Below are 10,343 nucleotides of genomic sequence, written 5' to 3'. Positions count from 1 at the left end.
TTGGCCATGAATGGTGCTAAACATTTTGGCCTGTTTTTTTTTTTTTTCATTTATTGTTCACAGTAATTTTATGAAGCATTTACTATTGTTACTATACTTTATATCTGAGGAGACAAAGTACATATGATGGAATGGGATTAGTAATGAGAACTTAATATTCTTTATCATTAATAGTTTTAATAGGCTACAGGTCAGCACTGTTCTCCCAGTTTCACTGATAAAGAAACCCAAGCTTGGGAGAGGTTAAGAACTTTAATATGTGTTAGTACTACAAATTAAAACCAGCATTCTGATGTCAGAATTCACACCCTTATCTAACCCAATGGGCAAAATATAGTCAGCAATACTGATGTCAATGTTGATGTTAATTCAATGATAGAATAAACTATTTGAATTAATTTTTATATTTGGCACCAGAACATTTCTCAAAGAGGATATCCTTGAGAAAACATATATTTTGAGCTGCTTAGAGGTAAGACTTGAACATAGACACCAGGAACACAGGAGAAGATAATTTTCTGGTCATTGTTCCTGGAGGAGAGAGTAAGAAATACAAGAGAAGGACATGGAAGAAAGAGATCACTATACAATTAGAAAGGATTATATAATGTCAATGTCTAATGTGTTGGGTGGTTTGTGATGTGATCATTTCACAGGTGTGAAATTGGGGTTGTAAAACCTTTTTAATAAGCTCTCAGGAGACAGAAGATTCCTAATAATATGCCCATCTATCATCCATCTATACCTAGTTCAGGTTATGGTAATGAAATTCCAACTAGTTCACTTAGCAGATTACCTTAATTTAGTGGCTCATTCTCATTGCTAGGAGTTTTATTCAAATATTGCATGCTTATACAGTAGTTTGTAATGTTCTTCTAATCTATCTCTCATGTAAGTTTATAATTGGCAAATTAAGAAAAGATTGAAATACAATTTCTGTATTAAAAATGAAAGAATAATCCAGGAATGGTTGTTCATGCCTGTAATCCCAGAGACTTGTGAGGTTGAGGCCAGGTGGATCACACATTCAAGAGTAGCTTCAGCAACTTATCAAGAACCTGTCTTAAAATAAAAATTGTAAAAGCGGCTGGGAATACAACTCAATGGTGAAGTGCCCCTGGGTTAAATCCCCAGATCAGGGAAAAAACAACAATAAAAAATAATATAAGTATCAACATTATCATGAAAATGTTATAGGAATTTGATAAAAGTTTAGGTTTGATAAAAGTTTAGGTTTGTTAAACCTAAAATCTGGTTTCATTCCACGTTCCAACAGACTTAAGAGGAATTCAGCTCCTTTTGATTCAATAGATAAGATCTGGTAGCTGTTAGATTACTGACAACATTGGTTTTTTTTAATAACAGGATATCTGATTCCAAAATTTATATAGAATGTCAATGGAATTCACAATTTTAGGAAATACATGAGCATTGATATGAGAAATGTTTGTCTTTGCTACATAGTGATTATTTACAAAATTTGCCAGTAACATGTATAATATTCTCTTCAAAAATTTCCATCAGTTGTTTGTTTCTTTTTGCATTAAAGTAATTCATAGACATAAAAGTTTTCAGGAAATAAAAATGTTGGTTGTGGTATCATATTAACTCTATGTCTAGTAATTACTTGAAAAGAATCCAGCAATGTAGAAACACACAGTAATGTCCCCCAAATACCATTCAACACCTTTTTAAAATTTTAATACCTAATAATAGCTGAAGTTCATCTGATTATAATAATCAATCTTCTTTTAACTGTAAGCAAATGATAGAAATTTAATTTTCCAATCACTTGAGGCTTCTTATGGAAACACTCAAATACATTGCCCGAGTCATGTTCTTAGAGTATTTTTCAGATAACTACAAGTTCTTTGACATTAGCTAGAAATATACATCTCAAATTAAAACTTAACATTCAATGCTTCTTCCAACAAACTTTTTGGTCATGTAAATTGAAAAAATAATATATGAAAACATTTATAGTTGACATGTCTTGAATCCGTTCTTATGCAATCCATGAAAATTAAGATGATCATCATTAAATATTTTCAAGAATGAAAGTAGGTTTAAAGATTTCAGTACTTTTTCTCACATGAAGGGAATGTTAACACTTTAATAGATATCTTTAATGTTTATTATTTTGTTGTTCTCACAAAGAAAACTAAGTTTGAGATTTAAATGTTAACCTTGTTACTGAATCATGAATTGATTATTCATTACCCAAGTGATTAAATAAAATTATCCAGCATAATGTAGGGATATATCTTAATACTGGTTTTATATGCTGGTTTACACATGAGGACAGATTTGTGTTTTAAATACTTACAACTTGAAAAACCATAATTCAACCCTAACATACAAATATTTATTGAAAAGAGTTTAAACATGATCAGAATTTGCTGAAAACCAAACTCCAAAATTTATGGCATAAATCCTACTAACTATAGAAAATTTGAATTGCAGAATTCAAATTTAATTCAAATATTTTTTCTATATCTTGATTTTTAGTTTACTTCAATAAAAAATATAGTCATATAAACCATAATTGTATTTGAAGAGTAGTTATTCTTTATAACTTTCTCTTCTGGGTACTCATAATCTTTGATTAGCAAATAGTCTTTAGTTTCAATAAAACACATGGGACCACAGTTGTAAAGTTAAGTATTATTTTAGTCAATTTTCTTGCTGCTGTGATCTAAAGACCAGACAAGAACAATTTTAGAGGAGGAAAACTTTATCTGGGTTCAAGGTTTCAGAAGTCTCAGTCCTTAGGCAGCTGACTCCATTGCTCTGGACTGACAACATCATAGAAGAAGAACATGGCAGAAGAAAGCAGTTCAGAACATGGCTACCAGGAAACAGAGGGAGATTCCACTTGCCAGTTACAAAATTTATACCCTAAAGTATGCCCCTAATGACTCCCCTCCTCCAGCCACTAGCTGCCTGCCTACAGTGACCACACAGTTAATCCCTATCAGAGGATCAATTCACTGATTAGGTTAACACTCGCATAACCCAATTATTCCACCTCTAAACTTTCTTGAATTGTCTCAAACAGAAGCATATCTAAATCATAACAATTTTGGAACCCATTTTCCTCTGAGTACTATCCTGACATTCCAAAATAAACCTTCCCTTTGCCTTGAGATCAGTAAACTTCTGCATTCATACCATGGTTCCTCACTCCTAAACTGCAAGTCCTGTAATATGCTAGTAAATAGCACTAATAATTACCATTTCTTGAAGTTCTTTTCATTTCCTCCTCTATATTTGGCATTTCTCATATTATTCTTAATCTTTATATTAAAGATTTGAACTAAATGATATGATCTTAATTGAGTTTTTAAAAATACTGAGACATGGTGAAGTGATTTGCTCAAGTCTACATAGTAATTAGGAGATTGAGTCAAAAAATTTAAACTTAAGACTGTCTCATACTGCTTCACTAATGTGTTTTGGTTAGGTTTGCACTGCGGGCTATGATAATTTTCAGATTATTCCAAGTATAGTATATGAGTGGCTGGAACAAAGACAAAGCAAACATTCTTCAAAGAATGCAATGATAATCTTTTATTATTTCTATCAACAGGTCTCTTTCACTTCCATGAATTTCATCCATAAATTTAATAAATCTCAAAGGAATCTTACTGCCTCTCTTAGTCTTCAATTTACCCCATCCAAGCACTCGATAATTAGGAGATACTTGACCAGCTCTCTATCTAGGTCTATATAAGCCATGATCACCAGGGCAGTTCCAATGCAGTTCCTACTGGAAAAGAGATAAATAATGCCTTCATCTTATTAATTTTAAGAAAAGATAATGAAGTACATTTTTGTTGAAGTAATCTAATATATCAATTAAATAAAAGGACAAATTATTATCTCTTTTCAAAATTCATAGGCAAAAATATCAAAGTAGAAATGGTTTTGAAAATAGAAAGAATAACAGATTATCAAAATTTGGCCTGCCATCACCTAACTGGGTAAAATTGGTATGTTCACTATTGGTGTTTATGTCTAAATTTCTTTTTCTTTTAAATTTGAGGGCCTCAACTCTATAATTTTTTTCCATACTTTTCTGGTCATAAGACTCCCTTGGGACTGTGGTAAAAACATAGGCCTAAAATATGTGGAAAAATCAGGATCTCCATGGAAGGAGTCAGGGATGGGAGTGTTTTAGTGAGAGCCCCAGTATATTTCTAATGTTGATTACAGTTAACAAAATCCATACTTATATTTTATAATTCTGTGAAAAAGTTTCATGTAGAAGTATGAAAAGAGAATAAAGTAAATTATTTATCATTGTGAACATTTATGCTTAGTTTAGAATTTTTTTCTCTAGTGCATATATTACTGTTTGAAAAAGATAAAATTTAGGCTGGGGCTCTAGCTCAGTGATAGAGTGCTCACCTCGCACATGTGAGGCACTGGGTTTGATCCTCAACACCACATAAAAATAAATAAATAAAATAAAGGTTTTGTGTTCATCTACAACTAAAAGTATTTCTAAAAAAACTTAAAGACAAAATTTAGCCTCAGTATATACTCTGCTGTTACCAGAGGCCCTGAAATGAGAAAAGTAAGAAGGATGAAATTTCGTGTCGAATACGATAAAATAGCATGGATAGAGCATAAAAGTCTTTCAAGTCTATGTCTTCAGTTATTCAGAAGGTAACATTTGTTCAATGAGTATACTTCCTTTATATCCTACAGAAAAAGTAAACAGCTTGATGTGGATCTGTATTTTTTTCTTTTTTTTCTCTTTTTCTCTTTTTGGTACCAGGGATTGAGCCCAGTGGTACTTTACCACTGAGGAACATCCCAGATTTTTTTTTTTATTTTGAGACAGGATTTCAATAATTGCTGAGTTTGACTATGAATTTGTGATCCTCCTACCTCAGCCTTGGAGTCACTGGATTATAGGCATGCACCACACCCAGTTTACCTTTTCTTATATAAATTACAGATTAAAGTGAAATTTCCACTACTAATAGTCCAGTTTGAGTCAAGAAAATGAAAAGGATAAAGGATAAATAAAATAAATGTTTAATCTCTGTCCCTTTCCTATAAAGAAAATATAAAGATGTATTCAGAAAATAGATAACAAAATATTTGTTTGATTTTCCTTATAAATCACTAAAAAATTGCTCTGCAATTAATGTCCTAAAGATTAAGTCATCATCTGAGTGTGGTGCCTGAGAATATAACAGCATCAACTTCAAAATAATACTAAATGCTCTCTGGGATACAGAGGAAATATTTCATATGTTGGCATCGAATGAATGGATTAAGGAGGAAATTAGATGGCTTCAAAAAGAGAATTTCATAAGAAGTCATTTAACAATTTTTTCTCTTAGTATAATCAACTAACATTATAGAGAAACAGCATTATAATAGAAATGATAAATGAAGGGAAAGTGAGGAATGAGAGATGAGTGAGAAATGAAAGATGGAGACCAGGCAGAGATACACATGAGAGTTTATTTGTCAGAGCTGACAAATAAAGGCCATCTCCCTATAGGAGAGAGAGGCACAACAGGCTTGAGTTCTGGGACTTTTATGAGGGAGGCACAGAAATCAGAGCTGGACAGGTCCTAATGCAGGCAGTTAAGTGTTGGATTGGTATGAAGGATTGGTGAGCCTTTCTCAGAAAAGCCATTGGGCAGGAAAGCAAAACTTTTTCCTTAAAATGGTGGCCATCCAGATGGTAAGCATGGACCTTATAATAAATCTGTCTGATATTTAATTTCAATAGCAATTTCAAAGAGTAACCTACTTAAGGAAATGCCCTCTATATAAATCAGAACTGTCAAATTCTCTGTAGTATTCAAAATCAAGATACATACAAGGAGTTTTGATGAACAAATTGCATTCCAAAAGATTTAAAATTTCTAGTAAAATAATTTTATCTTTAAGGGAAATTTTCAAGTATTAAGAAAGTAAATAGCTGGATATACACAATATGTGATCTTGTTAAATAAGAAGAAATAATGGAAGATAGTCATTTGTATCATTAGTAACTGTGATACTTAGATTTAAAAAAAATAACAATGGTAGAAGCAGAGAAGGAAAGTCATATAAAGAAGGATAAAATGAATGAAAACTTCAAAGACATAATAATAACAGGAAATTTGAACAAGACCTTGCCTTCATAGCACAGAATCATTAATAATAAGAGAAGACAGAAAGAAGTATGACTTAATTCCTACTTTGATCCATCTTCAATCAAAAATAAAATGAATTTTTACTTTAAAAATATAGACCAACAATGTTAATGTTGAGAATAATGATACCCAAGACATCAAGAAAATAATAAAAGGATCCTTAGGTACTTTATACTACTTTGAATGTGATAGCTAGAAAAAATGCATCACACAATATACTTAAAGGAAGTATGAAGGTTATTGTGAAACCATTCACCATAACCTTTGAAAAAGTCTCCTGAAATAAGTAGGCACAGACAAAAGACAATACGTAGGAGATGACAGATACTCTATTTTAAAAAGAAAAGGGGACTGATTTCTGAAAATCTTTGTTTAATGAATCTAATTTTCATCACTGTAAAAATTTGGGTATAAATTATAGAATACATGGTTTGTGAATGTATAGGAGAAAAGATTGTAAATAGAGACTAGCCTGGATATTCTAAGGAACACTCTTAGTCTAGGAGCTGCTGCTGTTACAAGAGAAGAATATGATAAGCATATTGCATATGATTCTTATGACAAGGTATTTGTCATAATCTGTTACATTCCTGGAGAGAGGAGAGCTAAACATGGATTGGTTGTTTGGTTGGTTAAGCAAAATTCTGTCACAACTAAATCTCAATTAGTGAGCTAGGGATAAAAATGCTTATCAGCTGCTATCCAAAGACTGATATTGTAGCATAAGATAACATCTTTGGTCTCCACAAGGAATGAAAAGTTCTGCTCCATTTGTGTACAATGAATCAAAGAATTTTCTACTGTCATGTATAACTGATTAGAACTAATAAAAAAGAAAAGAAAGATAACATCTCTGCCTTCTATAAATTCACATCCTAGCAGAGAAAAGTTTCCAAGTACATGTTACTGACATGATATTAATATCCATTAATATCCTATTTAACATTGGCCTGTGACATGAAAAGTGCATCAGATATGCAAATGTAATTGATTATGGGGATAATACCTAATGTGTTGAATGGTAGGATCCACCAAGGTGTCAGTAAACCAAGGACTCACTGCACATCACACATCCTTTGGCCTTCCTTCCATTGAGAAAAGTGATTACATCAGATTAATAGACATTTCTCTACTCAAGTTCTTTCCCTCCACCAGTAGTTTGAATCTGGGAAAGTTTCGTGGCTGCTTAACTAATAAATAACTTCAGATATTAAGATGCTTTGCCAGTTTCAAGATATCAGCCTTAAGTTACTGACACATGTCCTTTTCTTTGTTTTGGAACATGGATAGATTCCTAAGATAGTCACAGTGCCCTATGTAAAAGGCTTGAGTGAAGATACATACAGTTCCTGTGATACAGGTCTTACTAAGCCCCCAGCCAAAGGAGAACACCAAATTTCAGTCATATGAGGAGCTACCTGAAACATGGACCCTTCAGATGTCCAGTTGACATTGCAAGACAATGTCAAGAGACAAGCCCTCCCGCCAGCAGAACTCTCTCAAGATTTTATATTGCAGAGAAAACCCAAAGATTACTGTTATTTTAAGCCACCATGCTTTTGGTTTGTCACAGATGTGCCCACATATGCACATGCGTGTGCACTCCCCCACACACACTTAGGATCAAACACTCAATTGTACAAAAGAGTAAATTGATCTAAGTATTTCAACTGGCTGTAACGTAAGTATGAACCAATATTAGGCCATGATTAACAGTTTGGATTCTTTTTCTTTTTTTTTTTGGTGGGGGTGCTGGGGATTGAACTCAGGGGTACTAAACCATGGACCATATTCACAGCCCTATTTTGTATTTTATTTAGAGACAGGATCTCACTGAGTTGCTTAATGCTTCGCTGTTACTGAGGCTGGCTTTGAAATCTCGATCCTCCTGTCTCAACCTCCTGAGCTGCTGGGATTACAGGTGTGTGCCACCGTACCTGGCAACAGTTTGGATTTTATTATATGGGCCATGAGAAGTTACTGAAGTAAAAAATATATATATATATATATATATATATATATATATATATATATATATATATACACACATTCCATTTGCTTTCAAAATGATACATTTTGCTTTTTGAGAATAATTGATTGGAAGGAAATGAACAGAGATTATTAAACACCAATTAGAATTGTCTAGGCAAATTCCACATACTTTGGAAAGAAAGATGGCAGTGAAAAGGGAAAGAATGTGATTTTAGATCTTTGTGTTGGAGAGTCGTGCCTTCCCCAACCCCACATTTGAAGAGGCAGCAGGACAGCAGCCTTCTGCAAGCCAAAGAGAGATGACTGATCCTATAGGTACCATTTGAATACCAGCCTCAGAACTGTGGGAAAATAAATGTCTGCTGTTTAAGCCACCCACTCTGTGGGCAGTCTTATGGCAGTCCTACAAAAACAATCCAACACTGATCAAGGGACTAGATGTGGAATGATAAAAAATGAGACAGCAAGCACATTCCCATAAGATGCAGAAGTCATTTCCTGAAAAACTAAGAGAAGAGCACATTTTTTTTAATAATCATGAGTTTTGCTTTAATTACCCTAAATCTAAGATGACTGTGAGATATCTTTAGTAGAGAATACAAGTGGTTTATTATTTAACACTGAAAACTAAGAGGAGAGATCAGTCATTTCAAGGTCATGTGGAAAAAAAAATGAGCAAAGGAGACTGAGAAGTGGTCAATGAGATTACAGTGGGCCTGGGATAGTATGGTAAAATAGAACTCAAAGTAGAAGTGGATTTTCAGAATGAAGGACACACTATATCAAAAATGTTGCTGAAATTTGGAGTAAGATGAAAAAACTATTTATTCATTCAACTTGGCAACAAAAATGTCTTTTGTGACATTGACTTTTATTTATTTATTTTTTAGTGGACTGTGAAAGCCAGAATGGAGTGACAAATGAGAGAGATGTGAAGAAGTGACATACATGTGATAGACAGATTTTTAAAAGAAGAAATTAGTTACGAAAGAAAACTGAGAAATAGTGGTCAGAGGGCTACTAGTTATATTAATGGAAATGATCCAGGAAAGAAGGAGAAATTACTGGTATGAGAGTCAATAGGACTAAGATCCAAGTTGTTTGTGGAGGGGAAAACTTCTGATATGTGGGCAATACCTCTCTGAATATAGGAAGAAAGGAAAAAAGTGGATGAAGGCATAGGATGATTAATAAATCTACTATGTAAGATGAGGGAGTTTCCATGTGATCCTGTCTGCATTATCAGGGAAGAATTAAGGTTACCAGTTATAATTAAAGAGTTGAAGGAAAATTTCAAGTTATAATGATTAAGTAAAAGTTACAAAACATTTACAATATTTTGGAAGAGTGAGCTTACAGGTGATAGCTGGAATGGTGAAACCATGGAATCCTGGTTATTATAAATGTACAGGGATGTCAGACTGCCCAAGGGTGTGAGTTTCTTCAACAGTGCTCTGCTATAAGCATTCTAGATCAGAAAGGGGAATTGGACAATACAGTATGCATGGTTAACCAGCTACAAAGTATAGCAGATAGTGAAGTTTGTTGTAAGTAAGTTATTATAGTGATGGGCATGGAATCTATCCAGTATGTATTTGTTGTCTATTGCTACATAATCAATTGTTCCCAAATATAGCAGTTGGAAAAGTCATTGATTTGGTTTCTTATAGTTTCTGTCGGTCAAGGATCCAGAATCACCTTAGTTGGGTAGTTCTGGCTCAAAGTCTCTTAAGAAGTTGCAAAAGATGTTTGTTAAGCTACAGTAATCTTATGACTTGACCAAAGACCACTTCTGAGCTCACTCTCATATTTGTTGACAGGCCTGAAAAGTTGTTCTAATCAAACTCAGACATGCCTCTCTACAGGACAGCTCACAACATTGCTCATGGTTTATCTGAGAGCTAGTGATCAAAGGGGGAGTGAAGGAGATCCCAAGATGGAACAAATAGTCATTTTATACCTTAAACTTAATTTTTTTGAGTGCTTAATATGGTTTAAATATGAGGTATCTCCCCAAAAGCTTATGTATTAGATAATGCAGGAATGTTCAGAGGTTAAATGATTAGGTTATGAGAGCTGTAACCTCATCAGTGGATTAATCCACTTGATGGATTTATAATTTGAATGTACTATCGGGAGTTAATTCTAGTCATGTGGGGCATGGCTGGAGAAAGTAATTCACTAGGG

This window comes from Ictidomys tridecemlineatus, chromosome 8 (assembly GCF_052094955.1).
Source record: "Ictidomys tridecemlineatus isolate mIctTri1 chromosome 8, mIctTri1.hap1, whole genome shotgun sequence".
Taxonomy (NCBI): domain Eukaryota; kingdom Metazoa; phylum Chordata; class Mammalia; order Rodentia; family Sciuridae; genus Ictidomys; species Ictidomys tridecemlineatus.
Note: the sequence above shows the minus strand (reverse complement) of the source record.